Genomic DNA, 14260 nt, shown 5'->3' on the forward strand with positions numbered 1-14260 from the left:
AAGTTGAAGCTGAGCATTTTAAGTGTGTGTGTGTGTGTGTGTGTGTGTGTGTGTGTGTGTGTGAGAGAGAGAGAGAGAGAGAGAGAGAGAGAGAGAGAGAGAGAGAGAGAGAGAGAGAGAGAGAGAGAAAGTTTGTGTGTATATTTGGTTTTGTCTTTTCAAGGCAGAGTTTCTCTGTATAACAGCTTTGGCTGTCTGGAACTCACTTTGTAGAGTAGGCTGGTCTCAAACTCACAGAGATCTATCTGCCTCGGCCTCTACTTCCTGGGTGCTGGAATTAAAGGTGTGCACCACCACCACTGGGCTTCGGTCTATATTTTTAATAATTGACATACATACCAAAAAGGAGAGTACCCTCAAACTTGAGAGGAAAACTTGGGTTATAATGCCTCCTTTCTCTGAGTGTAAGCAAACTTAACGCCTATAAAAAGGAGTAGCAGGAGGAACTGGAGAGATGGTTCAGAGGTTCTTCTGGGGACAGGGTTCAATTCTCGGCACCCATATGGTGGCACACAACTGTTTTGTGGAATATTATTTTAACTGGGCAATGATGTGTTACATTTGTTGATGCTGTAGACTATTACTTTAACTGTGTAAAGGTGTGTTACATTGGTTTATGCTGTAGAATATTACTTTAACTGTGTAAAGGTGTGTTACATTGGTTTATGCTGCCTTTAATCATGTAAAGATGTGTTGCATTTGTTTCACCTTGCCTGCCTAAGGCACCTGATGGTCTAATAAAAAGCTGAATAGCCTTGTACTGCATTGGAGACACTGTGTTCAATTTTTTTTTTAATTTTTAAAAAAGCTAAATAGCCAATAGCCAGGCAGGAGAGGGATAGTCAGGGCTGGCAAGCAGAAAGAATCAATAGGAAGAGAAATATAGGCTCAAGAGGAAGAGAGAGAAGAAAGGATGAAGAGAATGAGGGAGAAAGAGAGAGACACACCCAAAGCAAGAAACCAGCCAGACACAAGAACCAGTGGAAGCAAGATATACAGAAGGAAAGAAAAATAGAAAGCCTCAAGGCAGTAAGTAGATAAAGAGAAACAGGTTAGGTTAAAAGAGCTAACAAGAAACGCGCCTAAGCTAGGTCAAGCATTCAAAACTAATAAGTCTCTGTGTCATGATTTGGGAGCTGGTTGGTGGCTTAAAAGAAAAAGCCTGGTACACACAACTATTTGTAACTCCAGTCCCAGGGGGTCTGCCGTCCTCTGCCGGCCTCCAGGTATTGCAGGTACATGGTACACAGACATATACAAGGGAGACACCCAAACATTTAAAATTAAAATGAAAGGAAAGAATAAGTAGCAGGAAAAGTTCAAAGTCACATCTCATACAATCATGAGACAAAATGCAACACAGTAACATAGTAAAGATACAGATGGAGCTGGAGAGATGGCTCAGGGGTTAGGAGTACTGGCTGCCCTTCCAGAGGACCTGGGTTCAATTCCCAGCACCCACATGGCAGCTCACAACTGTCTGTAACTCCAGTTCCAGGAGATCTGACACATAGAATAAAGTTAAATAAATTATTTTTTAAAAAGATACAGATAAAGAGGTATCTTAAGGAAGCAGGAGTTGGAGAGACTTCCTCAACATGATAAAAATTAAAAGTGCAATTCGGGAGTCCCATTTTACTTCCTGTTTCACTTTCTGCATGACAGATTACTCTCCATCAACTTGTAAAAATATTAGCATTTGCTTTGACTCTTCAAAACAAAGAAACTGTGTACACAGTCAAGATTCCATGTGGTATTGTTCATTTCATTCTGTGCCTATTATATAAACGAAACAGAGGTAGGTATGAATGGGGTAAAACATGTATGTATGTAGATGCTCCTTGACTTACAATGGGATTACAGACCCATAAACTATTGCAAGTTGAAAATAGTGTAAGTCAAATGCTTTTAATACCCTTAACTAATGATTATCATAGGTCACCCTAAACTAGCTTCTTTCTCGGAATGCTTGTGTTGGCCTTCAGTTAGGGAAAATTACCTAACACAAAGCCTGTTTTATAATAAAGTGTTGAATGCTTGGTGTAATTTAATGCTGTATGAAAATGAGAAATGGAATAGTTGTATGGGCCTTTTGTCTAATGTTGTGAAGTTAGAGTAGTATGTCAAGCTGTCCTAAGTGAAGGAGCATCTGAGTAGTGTCCAGTGTCGCCTGAAGTTTCAAGAACTCAAGGTCTTGGAACATATCACCTATACATTTAAATCACATTATCTTGTAAAATGAAATATGTAGGTGGAAATCTAATGGGGAGATGGTCCATAGGGGTATCATAAGATACTGGCAAAGAGCTCAAAGAACTAAGTAGAGAGATGAGATGTGTGTACAGTGGTAGGATAGCAGGTCAGCTCTAATCTATAAAGCTGATGCAATCTAAGTTAGAGTCCCAGCAGGCTATTTCTGGACATCTACAACCTGACCTCACCACCTGGGAAGAAGGCTACAGTAATCATGATGATGGTGTCAGTGTTGGCAAATTGATCACTGGAACAAAACAGAGGCCAGGAGTTAACACAGGTGTGGTCCATCTGACCTTTAAAAAGATGCAAAGCAATAAAGAGGCAGTTTCTTCAACAAATGGTGCTGGAATAACTGGACATCCATCTATAAAAGAAAGGACAGCTGGGCGTGATGGCACACACCTGTGATGCTGGCGCTGTGGAGGTGGAGACACTAGGTTAACGATAACTTTTCACATTTATTTCTCTGTGTGTGCACACATGTATGTCCACCATGCATGTGTGGAGGTCAGAAGTGTTGCATGAATCCTAAATGATCTTATAATAAAAACCTGGAGCCAGACATGGGGTGGAAGCTGATATCAGAGAAGCAGAGCAAGCCACAGCCACTTCTCACCTCACCAACCCCTCAGCCAAAAAGAGAAGATCCTGTCTCCACAAATCCTCAGACTGAATGCCTGAGTCCAGTCAAAAAGGCCTAATTTCTGTCTCCTCCCGCCTTACATTCCTTTCTCTGCCCAGCCATATCACTTCCTATCTTTAATCTTCCTTGTGCTGGGATTAAAGGCATGTGACTCCCAAGTGCTGGGATTAAAGGTATGTGCCACTACTGCCTGGCTGTTTCTCTTTTAGACTGGATTAATTTTATGTAGCCCAGTGTGGCCTTGAACTCACAGAAATCCAGACGGATCTCTGCCTCTGCCTCCCAAGTGCTAGGATTAAAGATGTGTGCCACCACTGCCTGACCTCTATGGCTAACTTTTGTGACTAGCTCTGTCCTCTGATCTTTAGGCAAGCTGTATTTCTTAGATTACAAATATATCACCACAAGAAGAGCCACCATGTTCCCAAGGATCAAACTCAGATTATCAGAGCTGGCAGCAAGTACCTCTCACATATCCAAAAATGACTTTTTTTTCTCTCTCTTTTTTTTTATTTTATAATTTAATTTTACATATCAGCCACGGATTCCCTTGTTCTCCCATCTCCCCCCACCCCTCCTTCCCCCCAGCCCAGCCCCCATTCCCATCTCCTCCATGGCAAAGATTTCCCTGAGGATTGAGTTCAACTTGGTAGATTCAGTCCAGGCAGGTCCAGTCCCCTCCTCCCAGGCTGAGCCAAGTGTCCCTGTATAAGCCCCAGGTCCCAAACATCCAGCTCATGCACTAAGGAAAAGTCCCGGTCCCACTGCCTGGATGCCTCCCAAACAGATCAAGCTAATCAACTGTCTCACTTATCCAGAGGGCCTGATCCAGTTGGACAAAAGTGACTTTAAATCAAAAAATGACATGACCCACAAAACAACTGTAAATATGAACTTCATGAAAATTAAAATGTTTTCTGCAGGAGACATTGTCAAGTCAGAGTGGGAAAATAGATTTGCAAAGGGCATCTGATAAAGGATTGTTAATCCAAAGTAAACAAAATCAAGCAATTTGAAAGATCTCTCTTTTTAAAAAGGCAAAAGATCTGAACAGATACTATATATGTAGATGGCAAGTAACATGTATGGAAAAGTGTTCGGCATACATCTTGATAGTCTTGGAAATTAAAACCTGAAATACCCCTGTATATATATAGAATAACCTGTTATTGGGGTTTTTTTCTCTTTTCTTGGGGGGCCTACCACCCAGCTCCCAAATAAATCACACACGGAGGCTTATTCTTAATTATGAATGACCAGCCTTAGCTAGGTTTAGTTTCTAACCAGCTTTCCTTAACATCCCATCTACCTTTTGCCTCTGGGCTTTTCCTGTTCTCTTACTTCTATAAATCTTACTCTTACTCTGTGGCTGTGTAGTTGGGTGGCTGGGCCCCTGGAGTCCCTCTCTTTCTCTGGCTCCTAGCTCTCCAAACCCTCTTCACAGATTTCTCCTATTTATCCTCTCTGCCTGCCAGCCCCGCCTGTCCTTTTCCTGCCTTGCTGTTGGCCAGCTCTTTATTAGACCATCAGGTGTTTTAGACAGGCACAGTAACACAGCTTCACAGAGTTAAACAAATGCAACATAAGCAAAAGTAACACACCTTCAAATAATATTCTACTACAATAATCAAATAGGAAAGTAAAAGCAAATCCGGGGGAGGCTAACAGAGGCTCATTACTGGAGGGCAGTTATTTTGTGATAATATGGAGATTACTTGCAAAATACTCGTCCCATACTGAGACGCTAGCAAGCTGGATTCACATTAAAGGGATCATATAACCCAGTCAAGTGGGTTTTATCCCCGGGATACATGCTCAATACATACACACTAAAAAATGTAACACTCATTATCTGAGTACTTAGAAGGCTGAGTAAGAAGGATCTTGAGTTGTTGGCCAACCTGGACTATACATTGGTGCAGAGGGTGACTTAACCTTATATACAGAAATCCCTAAAGATTCAACAAAATGCTGTCAGGATTAATAAATATAGTAAAGTAGCAAGATTCAAAATCAATTTACCAATGGAGTCTCGTTTTGTAAGACTGTAATCCTAAAATTTGGAGGTGGATGCAGGAGGGTGGTGAGTTCAAAGTCGCCAGTCCAGCTACAGAAGACCCTGTCTAAACAAAAACAAGTTACATTTCTACACAGTAACAGTTATCCACAAAGGAAATCAATTTGCAGTAGCATCAGAAAGAACGAAATAGGATAAAGTTAGGAAGGTGAAGGTCGGTACAAATGGAAAGGGACTGTAACACCATTCAACCTTTAAAATGGGAAAGCCTACCTTTTAGAACATGTTAAATGAAATAAGCCAGCCACAAAGTTAGTTCACTTACATGTGGAATCTAAAAAAGTCAAACTCATAGAAGAAGGGTGGTTACCAGAGGTCACAGGATTGGTAAACATGATACATTAATGTTCGGCCAACAGTAGGAGGTGGAAGCCTGGGAAGTTCCAGACCCAGTGAACAAATGGCGACTTGGAATGTGTTTTACAGAGCAGCCCTGGAATGTCCTCACCACAAAAAATAAAATATGAAATGTGATGTATGTGTTAAGTCTTATCAGAATGTATATGTGTGTAAAACATATGCACACATGTAAGTTTTGAATATGAATCCTCAACCATACCTCAAGGCTGAGGGAGGAGACATGATCTATTAGAAGCCACATAAAGACAGAGAGGAACCTTAAGTGCATTTTACTGTGTGAAAGAAGCTAACTTGAAAAGAATAGTGTACCATTCCACCCATGGCATTCTGGGAAAGGCAATACTATGTGGGCAGTAAAAAGACAGCCAGGCCCCAGGCGGAGCTCCAGGAGTCCAATCGGCGAGAGAGAGGAGGGATTGTATGAGCAAGAGATATTGAGACCATGATTAGAAAAAGCACAGGGACAAATAGCCAAACACATGAACTGTGAACCAATAGCTGAGGAGCCCCCATGGAACCAGACCAGGCCCTCTGGATAAGTGAGACAGTTGATGAGCTTGAACTGTTTAGGAGGCCCCCAGGCGGTGGGACAGGGGCCTGTCCTTAGTGCATGAGCTGGCTTTTTGGAGCCTGGGGCCTATGCTGAGACACTTTGCTCAGCCTTGGTGCAGGGAGGAGGAGACTGGACCTGCCTCAGCTGAATGTGCCAGGCTGGTCTGACTCCCCGGGGGAGACCTTGCCTTGAAGAAAATGGGAAAGGGGGGTGAGTTGTGGGGGAGGGCTGGGGGTGGGAGGAGGGAGGACAGGGGAATCTGTGGCTGATACATAAAATTAAATTAATTATAAAATAAAAATATTTTTAAAAAAGAGGAGTTGAGAGACATGGGAACTTGAGAGAAGTGAAGTGATTCTGTATGATGAGTGCACGAGTGGATATGTGTCACATGTTTCTCAAAAGTCATGGGATGTAGCCGGACGGTGGTGGCGCACGCCTTTAATCCCAGCACTCGGGAGGCAGAGCCAGGCGGATCTCTGTGAGTTCGAGGTCAGCCTGGTCTGCAGAGCAAGTTCCAGGACAGGCACCAGCGCTACACAGAGAAACCCTCGGGGTGGGGGTGTATGGGGGGGGGGAGTCATGGGATGTACAACACGGAGCCCTAATGTAAACTCTGGACTTCGTGAAGTAAGGAAATGTCAGTGTGGGCTCATCAGTTGTAGCACATGAACTGTGTCGTCAGTCCTTTGTAGGATTCTGTTTAGGGGGATGGCTTGGTGTCGGGGAAGAATGTGAAGACTTTTCCATCAACTTTGCCATGAATTTAAAATGGCTTTAAATAGTTTTTTTTTAAAGATTTATTTATTTATTATGTATACAGAAGAGGGTGCCAGATCTCATTGCAGATGGTTGTGAGCCACCATGTGGTTGCTGGGAATTGAACTCAGGACCTCTGGAAGAGCAGTCGGTGCTCTTAACCTCTGAGCCATCTGTCCAGCCCAAATAGTTGTTTTTTTTTTTAAGTGACAAATACTGGAGACAGCTAACACAGATACCCTTGTGTGGGAAATAGGAGTTTCAACAGAAGCATCAGAGGGGCTGGAGAAACACCAAAAGTTCCAGTTGAAGAAAACTGTCCTAAGATCACTGAAGCTACGAATTACATCTGTGATTAGTTTTTGTCAACACACTAGGGTCACCTGGGAAGAGGAGTTGCCTCCATCAGACTGACTTGTGGGCATTGTCTATGGGGCATTTTCTTGATTGCTGATGGATGTGGGAGGGCCCAGAGCACTGAGGGCAGGATTATCCCCAGGGTCCCTGGGCCAAAGTTGCATAAGAAAGCTAGCCAAGTAAGCCAATAAGCAGTTGTCCTCCACGGTCTCCACCACCCGCCGCCGGAGTTCCTGCCTTCAGGTTCCTGCTTCTGTTCCTGCCCTGGCTCCTCCAGATGATGAGCTGTAAAATGTAAGCTGAAATCAACCCCTTCCTCCTGAGTTGCCTTTGTTCATGGGGTGTTATCACAGCAACAGAAAGCAAAGTAGATCCCATACTTGGTAAGCTGAACCCCAGATGACCAACGTAAAACATCCTGAGACAGACATAGTGTCTGAAACCAGCACTTGCAAGGCTGAGGCTGAAGGATCCCTGTGGGTTTGGGGTCAGCCTAGACTATCCACAGATACTGGCAACACAATTTATATAATGTTTGGACAAAAAAAAATCTGTGAAGAAGTAATATGAATAACAGGGGCTGGAGAGATGGCTCAGCAGTTAAGAGCACTGGCTGCTCTTCCAAAGTTCCTGGGTTTGACTCCCAGCACCCCCATGAAAGCTCACAACCATCTATAACTCCAGTTCCAGGGAATCTGATGCCCTCGTCTGGCCTCTGTGGACACCAGACATGCACATGGTAATGGTACACAGACATACATGCAGCCAAAGATCCATGCACACAAAATAGAAAAAAAAAAAAAAAAAAAACGTATATCAGAGTCTTATAAAGCATCCAGGTTTGATTATGAATTTGCTTGAAGTAAAAAGACAACAGTCAACTCCCCAACAAGAGAATCTTCACATAGGATTGAACACCTGTCATCTTAGCAATTGGGAGGCAGAGGCGGGGAGATCACTGACCAGTTCCCACCTGATCTGCACAGAGACCTCCAGGCCCACCAGAGCAACACAGTGATACCTGGTGAAAAAAAAATCAAAAACCCAAACCAGGCCTAGAGAGATGGCTCAGCAATTCAGAGCAGCTCCAAGAACCCACACGGTGGCTCACGGTGCCTGTAACTCCAGTCCCAAGGGATCTGATGCCCTCTTCCAGCCTCCCGGGACTCTTGCATACAGTTTGTGCACATAAACTCACACAGGTTTACACACACATTACAAATATTTTTTTTTAAAACATGAAGGGAATTACCCAGGAAGAGGGAAGCCAGCCAAATTCCACTGTGAGTACTACTTAATCCCAAAGAAGTAGAGGAGAATAGCTCATTTTTAAAAGGGCAAAGCCGTGTTTTTGAGAGGTTCACTTGCAACATAACAGAAAACATAAACCTTGGGAAGCGATCACCATACAAGTCAAGCTCCCATTACTCTGAGGACTAGGCTGAGGCTGCTCTTCAGCAGCAGTGAAGCATTGCTGGGGTGTTTAGCAGGATTCTCTGGGGTGGTGTTTTGAAGACTTTCATAACTCATTAACTTTTGGGTTTGGTTTAAGCTGTATTTCTGTAGTGCTTAAACATAAACAGGCCATTAGAAACAGGCCTGAAATGGTTGATAAATCCACAAGTGGTGTGTTTCTGTACACCTAGGACCTAGGTGCCTAGCCAGGGTGGACATTCGCTGAGGGCTTCGTTGAGTGAGTAAATGGATTTGAAACATTGCGACACACCCAGGTTGAATCGGTGTCTCGGCTGCATCTGGTTGAGCCTGCATCTGGGCTCCTCCAGGTGCATCTGTTGGGCACCAGCAGCCAGCATCATCATCCTGCATCACATCCTCGTGTGTCTCCCCGCAGGACAGACCTCCCAGAATCAAGAGTGCTGTGTCATCCTGGCTCCTAGTCCTGCCCTGCAGCTACTTCTCCATATCCCTTCTCTCACGGCCTTCCTGCTGTTTTCAGAACTTCCTTCTCCTTTATAGGTAAAACTCATATCCTTCATCTCACCCATTGGCCCTTACTGAATGAAACCCACTTTATTAGCATCTCATTACCCTAGAAAGCGTGTATGTGCATGCACGTGTGTGTGTGTGTGTGTGTGTGTGTGTGTGTGTGTGTGTGTGTGTGTAATGACAGGGTTTCATGTAGCTGAGGCTGGCTTCCTTCTCACTAGCCAAGCACGACCCTGAACTCGTGATTCTCTTGCCTCTACCCCCCTTGAGATGGGATTGCAGACATGCACCACCTCATCCTTGCAAGCCATTTAAATAACCTGCTTGTTCCCTCTCATCTGGTTGTGTCGATGTTCTCACTAAAAATTTTCCCGACAATTGCATCTTGTGCACAAGATTAAAATCTCCTCCCTCCTGAGGCTCTGGGTCTTTTACTACATCCTCTCGACTATCGGTTCTCAACCTGTGGGTCGAGACACCTTTGGGGGTTTGTTCGAAGACACGGATATTAACATCACAATTCATGACAGTAGCAAAAGTTATGAAGTAGCAACAAAAATAATGTTATGGTTGGGGGGGGTCACCACACATGAGGGACTGTATTAAGGGGTCGCAGCGTTGGGAAGGCTGAGAAGCGCTGCTCTAGACCCTTTCACTACTATTATCTTTTCACTCTGACCAGCCTCAAGGTTGTTGGACTGCTCGGTGGAGCCTTGCCCTCCACGCTAACTCATACCACGTTTTCCTGAAATTGGAGGGAACAGTGTATGCAGGGTTCCTCTCCACATCTTCCTGGGACTATTCAGGTGAGAGTCTGGGTTCTGTCCTCACAATCTCCTGCCTTCCCCACACTTCCCGTTTCACCAAAATACCAGGCCTTTAGTCCCTCCATTCTCCCCACCCCTGGCCTTCCAGGCTCTCCTTCCCCACCACCCGACCCTAGACCTCAGGGCAGACCTATGCCCTCCTCAGCCTTGCCTCCTATCGGGACTGAGGTAGATCCATGGCTGCCTGTCAGGCCTTGTCTTCATACTCAGCTACTTCAGCGTCCCTTTCAAGCTCCATGTCATCTCGGCCTTTGGTCCACCGAGAAAATTAACTCCATGAGGCCAGAGCTCCCACCTAGCCCCAAATGACACCTTTCCCCACCAGCCCGGCACTCGGCTGGCTCCCACCCCTACAGAACGGGTCCCTTTTGCAATCCTCTCTCCCGTGCTCTCCTCTCGGCCACAGCTGTGAGCTCTGGAAACACGCACGTGTTTAGAGACTCGGTTGCTTCCTCGGGTAACGTGCTGGTTCTCATCCTCTGTTGGCTCCCGGGTCTACGTAGCAGATCCTGAAGGAACCCTAGCTTCTCATTTCCCCCTCTCTGCCAGAAGATGAATAACCCTCTCTCTGTCCCCAGCTGCTCTCACTCAGAACAAACCTCGCCTTGGCTGTTTCCCAGTGCTCCTACCGACTTCACTGGCTGGCGGCCTCCTCGTTTTTCAGTCCTTTAGTGCTGGCCCTCGGTGCTCATCCTTGGTTTCTGTAGCACCACACTGGAAGTTCACTTGAGAGCTGGCAGACTTCTGTTCTCTCTCCGTGTGCTGCTCTTCCTCTGACTGGCCTTTACAGCGGGCGTCTTCCAGCCTTCCCCCGCGCGGCGCGGCTCTCTTCACACTGGGCAGGCCCATGTACACTTCCGATTGCAACCATGACCCGTCTGCTGCTCTCCGCAGCCCACTTTCAGGAAAGTTCCACTAGGGCCTCCCACATACAAACCGATCATATCACTCTCTTGACATCTTAGCAAATCTTTCCAGTCCCCCAAACAATTTTTTTTCAAGTTCACTGTCTTCCTTAATGCCTCTGTATCTTGTATCCCCAAAGCAGTTACCAAGTGTCCTTAACTCAACGTCCCGAGCATCGAACACCCTCCCTCTCTGAGATCTACTGCCCTGACCTCACTTCAGACCAGGGTTCAGTCCCCTCTTGTCCAGACTGTCTCCTCTGTAAATTGTGTTTTCCGTGCTACGACAGCACGTGTATTGCCCTTGAAGCGATGCAGAAGAGCCGAGCACGGTCCCTGTGCGAGGATGACACGCTAAGTTGTGAAGCATTCCATCCCTGAAGCAGACCAGTGACTCACTGCAGTGAACATGTGCAAGTGAAGCTGACTGGACAGAAGGGTAGACTGTGGGACACACTGCGGCTCCCAAGGCCACCAGGACGGAGGAAGAGGTGTTGGAGAGGTGGGAAGGATGGAGGAGCAGAGGGGTTTTTGTTTTTCTTTTTGTTTTCGTTTGCTTGCTTGCTTGGTTTGGTTTGTTGTTTTTTTTTTTTAATTTTTCTTTTGGGGGGCACTGAAGAGGTGAGGGGAGGATGTGGAGGGACTGGGAGGTGAGTGGAATTAGGGTGCATCCAAATTAGGGTGCAATCCCAAAGACTCAAAATAAAGAAATTATATTTTTAAAATTTACATTTATCTGTTTATTTTTTGGGGGGGCACGTGCCACAGTGCACATGTGGAGGTCACATGACAACTTCGGGGAGTTGGTTCTCTCCTACTATGTCAGTCCCAGGGATCCAACTAGGGTCACCAGGTTTGACTGTAGACGCCTTTACCCAGAGCCATCTCTCAAGTCAAAACCTGTCTTGTTTTTAAATTTTTATTTATTTATTTTTTTTTATTTATTTATTTTATTTATTTATTTTTGTTTTTTTCGAGACAGGGTTTCTCTATGTAGCTTTGTGCCTTTCCTGGAACTCACTTGGTAGCCCAGGCTGGCCTCGAACTCACAGAGATCTGCCTGGCTCTGCCTCCTGAGTGCTGGGATTAAAGGCATGCGCCACCACCACCCGGCTTTATTTATTTATTTATTTATTTATTTATTTATTTATTTATTTATTTATTTTTTTTTTGGTTTTTCGAGACAGGGTCTCTCTGTGTAGCTTTGCACCTTTCCTGGAACTCACTTGGTAGCCCAGGCTGGCCTCGAACTCACAGAGATCCGCCTGGCTCTGCCTCCCGAGTGCTGGGATTAAAGGCGTGCGCCACCACCGCCCGGCTTTATTTATTTATTTTTTTAAGATTTATTTATTTATTATGTATACAGTGTTCTGTTTGCATGTATCCCTGCAGGCCAGAAGAGGGCACCAGATCTCATTATAGATGGTTGTGAGCCACCATGTGGTTGCTGGGAATTGAACTCAGGACCTCTGAAAGAATAGCCAGTGTTCTTAGCCTCTGAGCCATCTCTCCAGCCCCTAAATTTTTATTTTTATTATTTTTTAAAACTTATTCATTTTGCCAGGTGGTGGTGGCGAACACCTTTAATCTCAGCACTCGGGAGGCAGAGCCAGGTGGATTTCTGTGAGTTTGAGGCCCACCTGGGCTGCCAAGTGACTTCCAGGAAAGGCACAAAGCTACACAGAGAAACCCTGTCTTGAAAAACCAAAAAAAAAAAAAAAACCCTTATTTATTTTATGTGCATTTGTGTTTTGTGTATGTCTGTGTGGGGTGGTCAGACTCCCTAGAACCTACAGACAGTTATGAGCTGCCATGTGGGTGCTAGGAATTGAACCCAGGTCCTCCAGAAGAGCAGCCAGTGCTCTTAACCACTGAGCCACTCTCAGACCCCCCCGCCCCCATTTTTTTTATTTATAATTTTTTTTAATTTGTTTTATTTTATGGGTGTGAATGATTTGCCTGCATGTATGTCTGTGCACCATGTGTGTGCCTAGTGCTCTTGGGGGCCAGCAGAAGGCATCATATCCCCTGGAACTGGAGTTACAGATGATTGGTTGTGAGCAGCTGTGTGTGTACTGGGAATTGAACCCAGGTCCTCTGGAAGAGTAGCCAGTGCTCTCAATCACTGAGCCATCTCTCCAGCCTCCCAAACTATCTCCTTTTGTTCCATTCATGATCACCACAACCAAAGTAACCTCCCTGAAATGTAAGCCCTGTTTAAAATGCTTGTGTGAACCAGACATGGTGGCTGTGGTGACTTAAGGTGTCCCCTAGAAGTCTTAGGTATTTGAGTACTTGGTCACCAGTAGGTGGCTGTTTGGAGAGGATTAGGGGGTGTTGAAGGTTTCACAAAATTCATACCATTCCTATTGTGTCCTGGTCCAGCTTGCAGTTCAAGATCTAAGCCCTTAGATACTGCTCTGGACCTGCCACTTGCTGTTTTCGTCCATCCTCATGGGCTCTACCCTCTGGAACCAGAAGCCCCAAATAAACTCTCTCTTCTATAAGTTGCCCTGATCCCACTGTTTTATCACAGCAACAGACAAGTAACTAATACAGTGGTGCACACCTATAATGCCAGCACTTAGGAGCTGAGGAAGGAAGACTGCTTTGACTTCAGTCTAGCTCGGGCTACGCACCAGGACCCTGTCTCAAAAACCAGAAGTTCTTGCCAGGGATGGTAGTACACACCTTTAATTTCTGTACTTGGGAGGCAGAGGCAAGTGGATCTCTGAGTTCCAGGTCAGCCTGGTCCACATAGTGAGATCCAGGCCAGCCAGGGATACTCAGGTAGATGCTGGTCTACCTGCCCCCAATAATTGAGCAATCTTCCACTGTTCTTACGTCTGAGTTTTTTCAGACCCTGTTAACCTCAGGTTCCTATCTGACCCCTCCACACCTCACACTCCACGCTTCAACTTCCCAGCACTGCATCCAGTCTCTCAGGGATATGACCCGCCCACCAGTCCCTCAAGCTGCCTTCTCTCCCACTGTGGCCTGCCTGACTCTTGTTCCCACACAATAAAACTTCACCCTAATCCACTCATTCTCAGAAGCCATAAGGTGCCTCCCCTCAGAGCACCCACAGATACCTGGATTTAGCCGATTCTGCCATTTTTTGGTATGTTCATCTCCACATCCAGATGCACTCTTCGAGTCTCTGTGCGCTTGTTGTAATGTGTGGGCCACTGTGCTTTACAGCTTACACACATTCCCTAACTACCTTACCACTTCCCGCATGGTGTAACGCTCATCTCGTCCGTGTGGACTTTCATTTTTTCCCCTTGTCTAAGTGTCGTCCTAGAGAGAGGTAATCTGACTCTTCCAAGTCCCCACAGGCACACAAGGTGGAGTCCTGAGTGCGGAATCAAGGCTGTGCTGCCAGGAGTACACACAGGCTGCCACTGCCACTGTCTCCTTCGCCTCGTCACAGAACCCCAGTTTTATTTGGGTTGGCAACATGCCCAATTAATGTTCCCAGCCTCTTTCAGCGATACATGCTGGGTGACTCAGTTCTGTGGCATTTCCAGGCGGCTTCAAATGGCTTATAGACTAAGTGACTGGAGCGCTAGCAAC

Source organism: Peromyscus maniculatus, chromosome 3, assembly GCF_049852395.1.
Source record: "Peromyscus maniculatus bairdii isolate BWxNUB_F1_BW_parent chromosome 3, HU_Pman_BW_mat_3.1, whole genome shotgun sequence".
NCBI lineage: Eukaryota > Metazoa > Chordata > Mammalia > Rodentia > Cricetidae > Peromyscus > Peromyscus maniculatus.